The 11,574-nt window shown below is 48.9% G+C and overlaps 1 pseudogene; it reads right to left on the bottom strand.

Moving 5' to 3' along the window:
* Positions 1-344: 344 nt before the first annotated feature.
* On the bottom strand, positions 345-2,011 carry LOC101770828 (annotated as a pseudogene).
* Positions 2,012-11,574: the final 9,563 nt, after the last annotated feature.

Raw genomic sequence — 11,574 nt, 5'->3', positions numbered from 1 at the left:
TGGTCAGTTTAGAGCCGAGGGACGTTCGTGCGGTCGAGTCAGTCATGCGTGCTTAAGAATAGGGGATTAGTACGTTGGAGTCTCAGCGTGTAATCAGCTTGCTTTGTTATACTGACTCCATTTAGAAATGATAGGCTTATTTTGATTAGGGAAAAATTACTCATTAACCTACAAAACATATAAAATGCAAATCTCAAAATGCCTCTCCACTCAAGCTCAAAGAGACACGGCTTGTAGTGGCACTACTTCTATGCGTGAATATGATGGAAAACCACTCTACAAATCTCGGAAGACGAAAATCTGCCACTTTTGATGTAGTGACTCTATCAATTAGACGGCGACCTGAAATAACTTCTTTCATTCACATACTCTCTTAACACATACATGGCACTATCATACACGGACGAGATACACTGACAACGTTCACGCACAAGAAATGAGTCAGAGTTCCACATATGAATAATTGAACATTATAAGGATAGTGTGCATGTTTGTAGTAACAAGATGCACCCATGCATCAAGCCCGTCCCTACCCCTTCCCTAGGCCCTCCAAGTCCAACTCCAACAGGAACTGACCAAACTCTACGCGAGACGACCCACCTTCATTCCACACCACGGCTGTAGCCTCTCTCAGCGACGTCTCCTTCGCTCGGAGCCTCTCCCCTTCTTCGCTCTCCAAAACCAACGTCACCTTGGCTTCCACCTCCCCGGCCTCGACCACCCCCTGCTGCCACCCGACCACCTCCACACCAACTCCGAACTCCTCCACCAGAAACACCTTGTTCATCTTCTGCTCCGCGTACAGGGGCCAACAGAGCATCGGGCATCCACCCATGATCCCCTCCAGTACCGAGTTCCACCCGCAGTGCGTCACAAATGCGCCAACCGCCTTGTGCCGGAGCACGTCCGCCTGCGGCCCACAGCTTGATGACGAGGCCACAGCCACTGGTCCTCTCCAAGAAACCCTCCGGTAGGAGCGTGTCGAGGTCTGGGTCAGCGTGGCCGGGAGGGGCTCGCACCACCCAGAGGAACCGGTGGCCGGATCTCTCGAGGCCAACGGCGATCTCCTTGAGCTGGGCCTCTGTGTGGTACCCTATGCTTTCGAAACAGAGGAACACAACGCTGTGCTCCGGTTGCTCATCGAGCCATGCGAGGCACTCGTGCTCTTCTCTTGTCTCATGGCCTGCTGCCCGCTCAACGAGTGGCCCGATGGAGTACACCGAAGGCACCGTGAGCTCACTTCCAGGAAGAAGAAACTTTGGGTTCTTGAGGGCTCCCAGTACCTGAGCCTCTAGCAACGGGAACATGTTCACCAGCATGCCGTCAGCCTCCAGGTTCTTGCTGAATGAACGAGCCCTTCATGGCTCGGTATATCTCGCTACTGGGGTCCTCGAGCATTTCGTGGTTGAGATGAGAAGCCGGCATGGGTGGGACACCCAAGACGTTGAGAGGAGATTCTTTGAGCTCCTTGAAGCTTGGCTGACGACGACCCTCCATGCGAATGGAAGGAAGCTGGAGGAACACAGCGAGGGCGGAAGCGCTCCAGGCGAAGAAGGTGTAGGCCAGGATCTCGATCTCCTTGGCGACGTAGCGCCTCGTTGGACAGCAAGTCCATGATCACCGCTTGGAGGCTTGGCAAGGACCGGAGGAGCTCGGACAGGTGCTCGTTGTAGCGCCTCACGAGCTCAAAGTACCCGAGGAGGAACTGCGCGTCGCTGGGGGCAATGGTGGGGAGGTTCTGGACTCGAGGCAGCGTGTGGAAGGTGACCGCCGGCTTGGAGGAGGACGCGACGCGGCGGACGACGCGGCGAAGGAGGCGTCAAACTCCATGGTGGCGTCGATGAGGGCGACCGCGACGGCGTAGCCCTCCTCCAGGAGGGCGTCCGCACGCTGCATCATCAGGACGAAGTGGCTCACGGCGAGGCCACGGTAGAGAACGATGGTCTTCCTCATTGGGAAGCTGGTTTAAGTTTTTGGCTAGCCGGCGCGGCGAGGGTCCAAAATGCATGAAGGCTATGGCGCACCTGACAGCCTGTTTGGATACAAACTCCTAAAGTTTAGTAGTGTCCTAAATTTTAGAAGCTAGAAATTGGTAGTCCTAAAATTTAGGAGTGGGCTGTTTAGATGGAATCCTAATCTTTAGGATGTTAGAGGAAAAATGACTTTTGTACCCCTAATTACTCCTCTAACCCCTGCTTTGTTTGTGGAACGCACGTTGCGCTGCTTCTGGCGCGCAGCTGTGCTTTGTGGCGCAAGTGCTGGCTGCCATTTTTTTTTATTTTGCCGGCCCTTTTTCTTAACTTTATCAATAAAATATTTTTGCAATGTCCAATAAACATTAAGCACAGTCCATCGTCAATGTCATTACAACTCAAAAATACAAAACCTCTATGATCTATTGAACAAAGCATTAGCTATATTATCACGGAATTCGTTCATATTTTGATCTCCGTCTGACTCTTCGGTATTTCCCTCATGTCCTTCAGAGCTTGATTCTTCGGCCAAAGGAATAAAATTTTCATCATGATCACACATATGAAAAGCCCTATCCGCATTATCGTTCTCCCTAATGAAATTGTGAAGTGTCGTACATGCTACTATTATTTTGCTTTGCTTTTCCATTGGAAAACTTGGAATTCCCAATAAAATCCTCCATTTCATCTTCAAAACTCCGAACAACCTCTCAATAACATTTCTAAGTGATGAATGCCCATAATTAAACGTCTCTTTCATACCTTTCGGATTTGGGCCACTACGGAACTCAGGAAGGTGGTACTTCGTACCCTTGTATGGTGCAAGGTACCCCAGACGGTTAGGATATCCAGAGTCTACTAGATAAAACTTTCCTACAAATGTATAGAGAATATGGTTAGCAATATTGCCATATAAATGATTTTGACAACATGTTATGAGCAAAGTTGTACCTGGAGGAGGGTGCGGATACTTGTCAGCATATTTATTTATGGCATCAGTGAATACTCTCATATCATGAACTGATCCAGGCCATCCACTAACAACAAATGTGAATCTCATGTCGAAGTCACAAATGGCAAGCACGTTCTGTGTAGGATATCCATGTCTGCCCGTATGCTGAACCAACTTATTATTTGGCACCACAACTGGTATATGAGTCCCATTTATAGCTCCTATGCAATTTTTGAAATATGGAGCATACCTAGGGTTTCTCAACCTCTGGTGAATGGTTGTAAACTGAGGGTCCTTTGGCCTAATTATATCTACTACTAGCTTAATAACACTTGACAAAACAACATCGAATGTGCGGCTTATTGTTTCCAATGACCTTACAAACCGATCCGCAACTTGTCTTAGTGATTGGGGCGCACCATTTATCCATAGGAACATAGCTAAAGCCTCCATTGTTGACATTCGTCTAGTTCCACTCAAACCATAAGACTCAACCAACAGGTCATGAAGTTGATGAAATAAAGTGCAAGACATCCTAAACATGTTGTAGCAAGAAGTTGCATTTGATAGTGTCTCTTGCACCCATTGTATGCCCGGTACAGTGGGTACCCTAGGTAGCCCTTTGTGAAAGTAAGTATCATAGTACGTACCAAGCATTATTGAGGACTCCATAATCTCTCGATTCCTCTTTCGACGAATCATTTCCATCTCCATAAACTTGCACGCCAAATTTAAAAATTCTTCATCAGAATCTCCTTCTTGATCATCATCCTAATTGACCATTACAAAATAAATAAGTCATACATTATTCAAACAACCAAATAAGAGGCACAATATTATTCAAACAGCCACATATAGAAGGTTCAAACAGCCACAAAACAAGATTCAAACAGCCACAATGTAAGGTTCAAATAGCCACAATAACAAGTTCCAAACAGCCACAATGTAAGGTTCAAACAGCCACAATAACATGTTCTAACAGGCACAATAAAATGTTCACAAACCAACAATTGAAGTTTGAAACAGCCACAGAATTTTATGACTAAATTCTAGTCTACATTCTAGTCTAACTTCTTGATCTTGCACCATCTTTTCAGAAAAGCCATCCTAGCCTCTGAATCAGGAAGGTTGAAGAAGAATTCCCTGTTGTATTGATCCTTGCATATGTCCAAACATACAAACATTTCAGCACTGTCCTTGGTGGCACCACATTCTAATGCTAACTGCTGGCATCTCCTAACATCGTTTGCCACTCCATTAATGTTCATCTTCTACCTTTTATCTTCTGTGAATTTAACAATTGACTCACCAACACTCCTGAAAATATTATGGGTGACATCATCCTTCTCAGATTGCCTATTGAAGTAATTGGTCACTGCATTGACCATTGGGCTTCTTGATTTCTTTCCTGGACTAGTAGCAGTTGACCTTGTGCTTCCATTGGACCTCTTCCTGGTGTTTGAGGTATTTGGGCTGTCATAGAAAGAGGCATCTTCAGCATCAAAATCCTCTCCACCAACTCCAAGGTCTCCAATTTCAGCATCTTCACCATCTTGTTCTTCCTCCTCTTCAACTCCTGGAATGTATGATGTGTTGCCATCAACAGCAGTTTCATGAAACATTTCTTCTAATTGATCTAAGTACTCTGGAGCACCATTCTGCAACTTCCTCAAATCAGGATGTTTCTGCAAGTAAGATGTAGTTCTAAGTCAGGAGCACTACATCCTCTGGAAATAAAATGGTTAGTAGAAAATTTGTCTCTCACCTCTGTGTGTATATCCCACCACCAGTCAGGAGCTAGCACTGTCCCATCTGAATGTCTACCTAGTCCTGATTCCTTATGTAGGCTTTTCCAAAAGGTGTATATCCTTTTCAATTGATCTCTTCTATTCCTAAACTGAGAGAGGTCATGCTTCAAACCAGTAGCCATGTAGTACTTTTCAGCTATTATCTTCAACCCTCTAATAGACATGTTGCCTTTGGGACAGTTTCCTTGTCTAATTTGCTCAACTGACAAATCACAGAAGATCCCAGTATTTCTTTCTGTCCACTGTGCTTTGTCACTTTTAATCTATTGCATACCAATACAAAAAATTACTGTATTGTAATAAACCAGCCAATATAGTTCCTAAAATATTGTCTCTAATTCAAGTCAACACACTAATTCAGCAACTAATTCAGGTTGAATGTATGCATAAAATTCATCATTTCATCTAGCCACAAATTCATCAAGCCAAATACCATTGCAGAGTACATGTAGCCACAATTTTAGCAAGTCAACCCTAAATTCATACTAAAATACATGAGCTAGCCACTAATTCACTCTAAATTCATACTCACTCACTTTTAGAAAGCAATTCAATTAGTACCAAGGGAGCAAGTATGAACATTATACCTTTGAGGCAAGAAACACAACTTCCACAGCTGCATCGTCAACAACATTTTGTTCATAGACATCAAAAACATCCTTTGGAGGGCCTGGATTTCCTGCACCACGAGCACCACCTCGACGGCCTCCTCCATGGCCTGCACTGCCAGAACCACCACCACCAAACAATGACCTTGCACGCCCTACTCCACCTTTGCTGCCAGGCCCTTTGCTGCCACCGGCACCCCTGCTGCCGCTTGCACCTTAACTGGAGCCGGCCCCTCTACTGCCACCATGCCCTCTGCTGCCGCCGGCCCCCCTGCTGCCGCCGGCCCCTCTGCTGCCACCAGCTCCTTTGCGAGCCGCGCGTATGCCAAGAGTACGGCTACCGCGACCCCGGGGAACAACATCTCCCCGAAGGTAGTCTGAGTACGTGCTCAGATCGGCGAACTCCTCAGCCTGGGAGTTGAGGTCCAAGTTCTCCAAGCCGTGACGGGGAGCACACGAAGACTTGGACTGAGAGAAAAAATCGATTCCGCAGGGGGGAATTTTGTGGATCGGCCTGGGGGAACAAATCCTCCAATCCATTGTTGACGTTGCCCTCCATGAGGAACCGACGAATCTTTGGGGGCACGGCGGAGGACTGGAGGGGTTGAGGAAATCGTGGATCTTGTGGACGGCGTGGGGAGCACCTGACCTCGTGGATCTGCGGGCAGGCGGGCGATAGGTTGAGGAGGCGACGGCCAAAGCCCGAAGGAAGAGGCGACGGCGGGAGGAAATGGCGGCTGCGAGAGTAGGAGGCGGCAGCGAATGGAGGAGATGGCGGCGACGAAGATAGATGGCCCGGAAGGATGCGGCGAAGGGGGGAGATGGCGGCGGCCAAGGGAGGAGATGGCGGCGGGAAGAGTATGGGACGGCGGAGGGAGGAGGTGGCGGCGGGAAGAGGAGGAAGCGGCGGAGGGAGGAGATGGCGGCGGAGGGTGCAGATGCGGTAGAAGAGCCGCGGGAGGTGGAAAGAGAGAGATGCGTGCGGGAGAAGAGCCGCGGGAGGAAGGAGGGGGTGCGGCCGTGGAGAGAGAAGGGGAGGGGCAACAGGGGTAAAGGATGGTTTGGGGACCACTTTTAGGAGAAAAATGATCCATTAGGATGGTTTGGTCCTTCTAATGAAAATAGCCCTCCTAAATATTATGAGTGCACTTTTAGAACCTATATTTGGATGCACAAGTCTTAAAAGTAAACTAAAAGTGAAGCCGTAATCGTTAGAAGTGTGTATCAAACAGACGCTTAAAAGTACGAGAGGCCGAGATGGTCGGAGGGGTGTGGCACGTCAAAAAGCTAGCATCGCTTTCTGTTGTAGCAATATCTCACCGCGGATTGGTTAGTTGGATGGCATCACTATCAGCTTGAGACTTTTGTTTTAACTTTTAACACGACGTGATTCACAAAGACAGCGACGAGTTACTTGTCTAACTTATCTTTGTACACGCAGAAATTGTACTGTTTAGCAAAAGGTGATATTCTGTTGCAGTGGCCTTACGTTTCTGCTTTCTTTGTTCAGCTTTTCACCTGCAACCATGAAGCTGAAGCCGATGTTCTAGTTTTGGTGTGCTTGTTCAACCAAATCTGCTGAGCAACGATCCAACGAAAAATAATTTTCGAAAGTTTTTTAGTTGACGAAGGCATCTGCTGGACTAGGACATCAAAGGAAAAACAAGAACTGTTACATGAAGTTGAATGAGTATAGTTTCTTGTGGTGGGGTTGTTGAATTCGAGTCCTTAATTTGACATGAGCGCTACTTTTTTAATTTACTTATGTACTTAATGGTGCTATTTTTTATAGTAGACAACGATGTCTCTCCGAAGCAGATGTATGAGATGATTTTATCAATTTTAAGATCTTACAGATCTAATCTTTGGAACGTGTCTTTTGAACGTGCTCCTGGAGATAGAGTTTGCCTGCATGCCCTCGTGGACTTGGGTGGAAGCGCATACCAGTCCGCAAAGCTGATCCTACCCGCTCTCGCTATTTTCCGAACCAACACTCGACGCGGTCCGCCAGCTACTGGACCCCACCACCTGTCGCTATGGTTTCCGCGTGCGAAGGTAAGGCTAGCTGCTTCCCTCTCCCCCGTTCGCACTCTTTCCCTTTCTTACTTTTTCTTTCCCCTGATCCATGGGTCCCTACCTCCTGGGCGATGCGAAAACGGTGACCAGCAGCCCAGCGCCTCGGAGAGCAATCGGAAGTGGGAGCTCGCGGTGCAGCGCCCCGGTGGTGAGCTCCGCTCGCCGTGGCCCCCGAGAGTGGCCGCCGACGAGCATCTCACGTGGCCGCCCGCCACCCGCGGGTGAAGCTGTCCAACGAGCGGCGCGAGCTCCACCCTCCACGAGTAGCGATTCGTGGGGACACGGCGGTCTCGTGGGACCCAGCGACGGTGCAGCTGCCCGACGAAGCAGACGGCAGCAACGAGTGATGCCATTCCCGACGGGTCCCCCTTCTCTCTCTCTCCACAAGTTGTGTTTCTATAATTTGTTTTCGAATTTGTGTTCCAATTTTTGTCTCCAAAACTTTGTTCAATATTTCTCATCGATTTTTTTTCTTCATATTTTTATGATCATAATTTATGTTTGGTGTAATTTGTTCATAATTTATGCACATAATTTATTTGTACATATTCTTCTGTTCATAATTTTTTCACACCTAAAATTATTTCGAAACTTTGTTCATGATTTATGCACACAATGTTTTCATATAACTCTTGTAAATCATTATTTAGGGACATAATTTTTGTGTATAACTTTTGTGTTGCATAATTTTGTGACTAACTTTATGTTTATAACTTTTTTGCTCATACAATTTTTGAATATATGTTTGTTTTGTATATTTTTTCGCACGCTGATCCTCAATCAATGATTAAAAGCAAGTAAATCTGTATTTTTTTCTCCGTTGATTAACGAGGATGGGCGTTGAGACTTGAGAGTGTCCTGCGGTGGTGGAGGACCGGAGGGGACCACTGCATGATAGAAACGGAAAGCACGGAACAAGGAGGGGGACTGCATCCATATATATGGGTTGTCTAACATAGATGTAGATGGTTGGAAAGCCCCAGCCCGCCAACTAGCAAACCCATACCAGACTCTGCATATGATTGTGATTTGCACCCAACCAGACAGCCAAATCGCCCCCCGAAAAAAGTGATAAAGTCCCCCAATAACCTCTACCCTCAATCCAACCAACCACAACCACAGAACGTGTTCGGTGTCAAGATTCACACTAAGGTCCTATTTGGAAGAGGGGAGCACCCCACTTTTAGCACCCTTTTAGCACTAGAACTTGCAAACAGGTGTGCTAAAAGTGGTGTGCTAAAGTTTAGCACCTTACTTTTCTTTAGCACATCAAAGGGGTGCTAAAACATGCTAATAGTGCTAAAAGTGGTCCCCAAACCCACATTTTCCCTGGTTGCCCCCTCTCTCTCCTCTCCTCTCTCTCCTTCACGCTGCCTGCCTCTTCCGCCTGGCCCCGCTGCCTCCGCCGCCTGCCCCCGCCCGCCTCCGCCGACCACGTCGCCAACGCCCGGCCCCGCTGGCCGTGCCTCCTCCGCCCGGCCATGCCTCATCCGCCGACGCGCGGATCTGGAAGGGGCGTGAGGGAGGAGCGGAGAGGGAGGTGGTGACGGTGGCGCCCATCCACCGGTGCTCGTCAGGCAGCGCGGGCCGCTGGAACTACACGAGGAAGTGCTCCAGCATGGCCTCCGCCGGCGCCGACGTCGTACGCCTACGGATCCAACGGCAGTGGGATGAGTAGGTCCTCGAGCGCGCTGCGAGCGGTGCCGGCGTCGATTGGCATGATGCCGCCGTCGGCGTCGAAGCACCCTTTTAGCACTAGAACTCCCAAACAGGTGTGCTAAAGTTTAGCACATCAAAGGGATGCTAAAACCTAACAAGCTACATCGGCTGCTTTTGTTAAAATCTAACAAGCTAATGAACACTCACTTGGCCGATGAACTCGATACAGCCACCAAAGATGCTTCTTTATATGAATAAAAACATGAGCCTCATAATCGTGTCCCACCAGGCATGCCAAAATGTGTTGACGCAAAATCCTGGCGGTGGTGGACCCTACATCAGCACATGAGGACCTGGGAGATCTGCTTAACTCCAGTGCAGAATCCAAATCGGCACGCGTGGTGTGCGCGGACGTGCCAGTCAGTTTGACCATTCAACTGACAAGGAGATGATAGTCGTTGTGAAGTCCGAGGCAACCGGCTGATCAGGCCGATATAATCTTAGCACAGTAACGATAATGGTGCAACAAAATAAATCATGACAAATATATCGGCTGTGAAGCCGATTCCAGTACCTTGATGAATGTGAGTGATTCATCGGCCATCCAGCCGATTTAATATAATTTACAATAACCATCAGCCAGACGGCCGATAGAAAATAGGATACTGTTGAGTTGTTGCTCCACCATAGCTAGAGCCACAAGCTGATGAGATCTAAACTAACATCACCACCAATATTTCTAGGTAAAATCACAGCGATGCGCCCGGTAGTTGCAGTCTAGAAATATTTAGCAGGACGTTAATCTGAACCCCGCTAGCCAGTGAATCCAATCACAACGGAACTTACTTCCAACAACACTCGAAGGATGGCCAAGATTAAGATGCAACAGACTATTAAATGATCTATCGTCTATGATGAACCGATCTAAAGCTAATTAAAGCAAACTGAACGGCAAGATGAAAGAACAGATAAATATCAGCCGATGCAAGCTTAATCAAGGCGGGATAATTGGTGAATACCGTAGATCGAGACAGAAGCGATGCGCCATAAGTCGAAGATCCAAGATACTCGATAACTGGTAGATGAAACTAGACGAAACCACATCGATACGCCCGATGGTTAAAGCCTAGAACACATGGTGACGAAACTTGCAGCTCACCAGAGATCGAGGTCGATGCAGCCCAGCTTGCGAGAAGGAACTTGTCGAGAAACTACATTACTCCTACTCCTAGGGCAAATGGCGTGAAGCCGAAAAGTAAAGGTAAATATGTTTGTTTATTGATCGTGTGATGAAAATTACAATGGCCACGACCCCTTATATTAGGGCGGATGGCCTCTGACGCACCACGTACAAGGCAAGTCATGTACACAATTTTTTCTAATCAAAACTCTATCTCTAACTAATCCAACTCTATCTCTAATCAAGCTTATCCTAACCAACTCTATCTCCAAAATATTTTATTCAAAATTTCCTATTCTTGCCTTTTCTTTCTTCAGCCTTATTTAGGAGATTTCATTATTTTTTTGCATCATCGGTCGATACCTTCCTTTCAGAGCACATTTCTAAATTTTGGTGTTAACACGAGCCCCCCAGTTTCGGAGTACGAAGGCTTCATGTTCCGAAAGTAATTATAGAAGTCCAATGATTCGGTGTCAACACCTGCTAATAGTGCTAAAAGTGGTCCCCAAACCCACATTTTCCCTTGTTGCCCTCTCTCTCTCTCCTCTCCTCTCTCTCCTCCACGCCGTTTGCCTCTTCCGCCTGGCCCCGCTGCCTCCGCCACCCGCCCCCGCCCGCCTTCGCCGGCCACGCCGCCAACGCCCGACCCCGCCAGCCGTGCCTCCTCCGCCCGGCCATGCCTCATCTGCCGATGCGCGAATCTAGAAGGGGCGTGAGGGAGGAGCGGAGAGGGAGGCGGTGATAGTGGCGCCCATCCACCGGCGCTCGTCAGGCAGCACGGGTCGCTGGAACTGCACGAGGAAGTGCTCCAGCATGGCCTCCGCCGGCGCCGATGTCGTACGCTTGCGGATCCGATGGCAGCAGGATGAGCAGGTCCTCGAGCGCGCTGCGGGCAGCGCCGGCGTCGATTGGCATGGTGCCGCTATCAGCGTCGAGGCCATAGGCGGAGAAGAAGGGCCGCGGGAAGACCCGACCCGCACCACCACTGCCCGCAGCTGCCGCAGGTGGCCGCCCGCCGGGGAGACCCGCGCCGCCACCACCTCATGGGCAGCCGCCAGCCTGGGATCCGACCGGTGCCGCCGTGGTCAGCTGCCTGTCGGGGAGCCGTAACCGGTAGTAGCACCGCGGAGAACCCCATCTTGGCGGCGCTGTTCAAGGAGATGGGGCTGGAGCTGCCGCTGGCTATCGTGGGCCTGCCGATGGAAGGCGAGAAGTGGCGGCAGCAGCGGATCCTGGAGCTAGAGGTGTACTCGGCGCAGCGTCGGAGATGGAGCTCGCCACCGTGGGGCAAGCTCGCCGCATGCTCTCTCGGTGCGTA

Source organism: Setaria italica, chromosome IV (assembly GCF_000263155.2).
Source record: "Setaria italica strain Yugu1 chromosome IV, Setaria_italica_v2.0, whole genome shotgun sequence".
Taxonomy (NCBI): Eukaryota; Viridiplantae; Streptophyta; class Magnoliopsida; order Poales; family Poaceae; genus Setaria; species Setaria italica.
The sequence above is the reverse complement of the archived record's forward strand: the minus strand, read 5'-3'. Positions and strand labels throughout refer to the sequence as shown.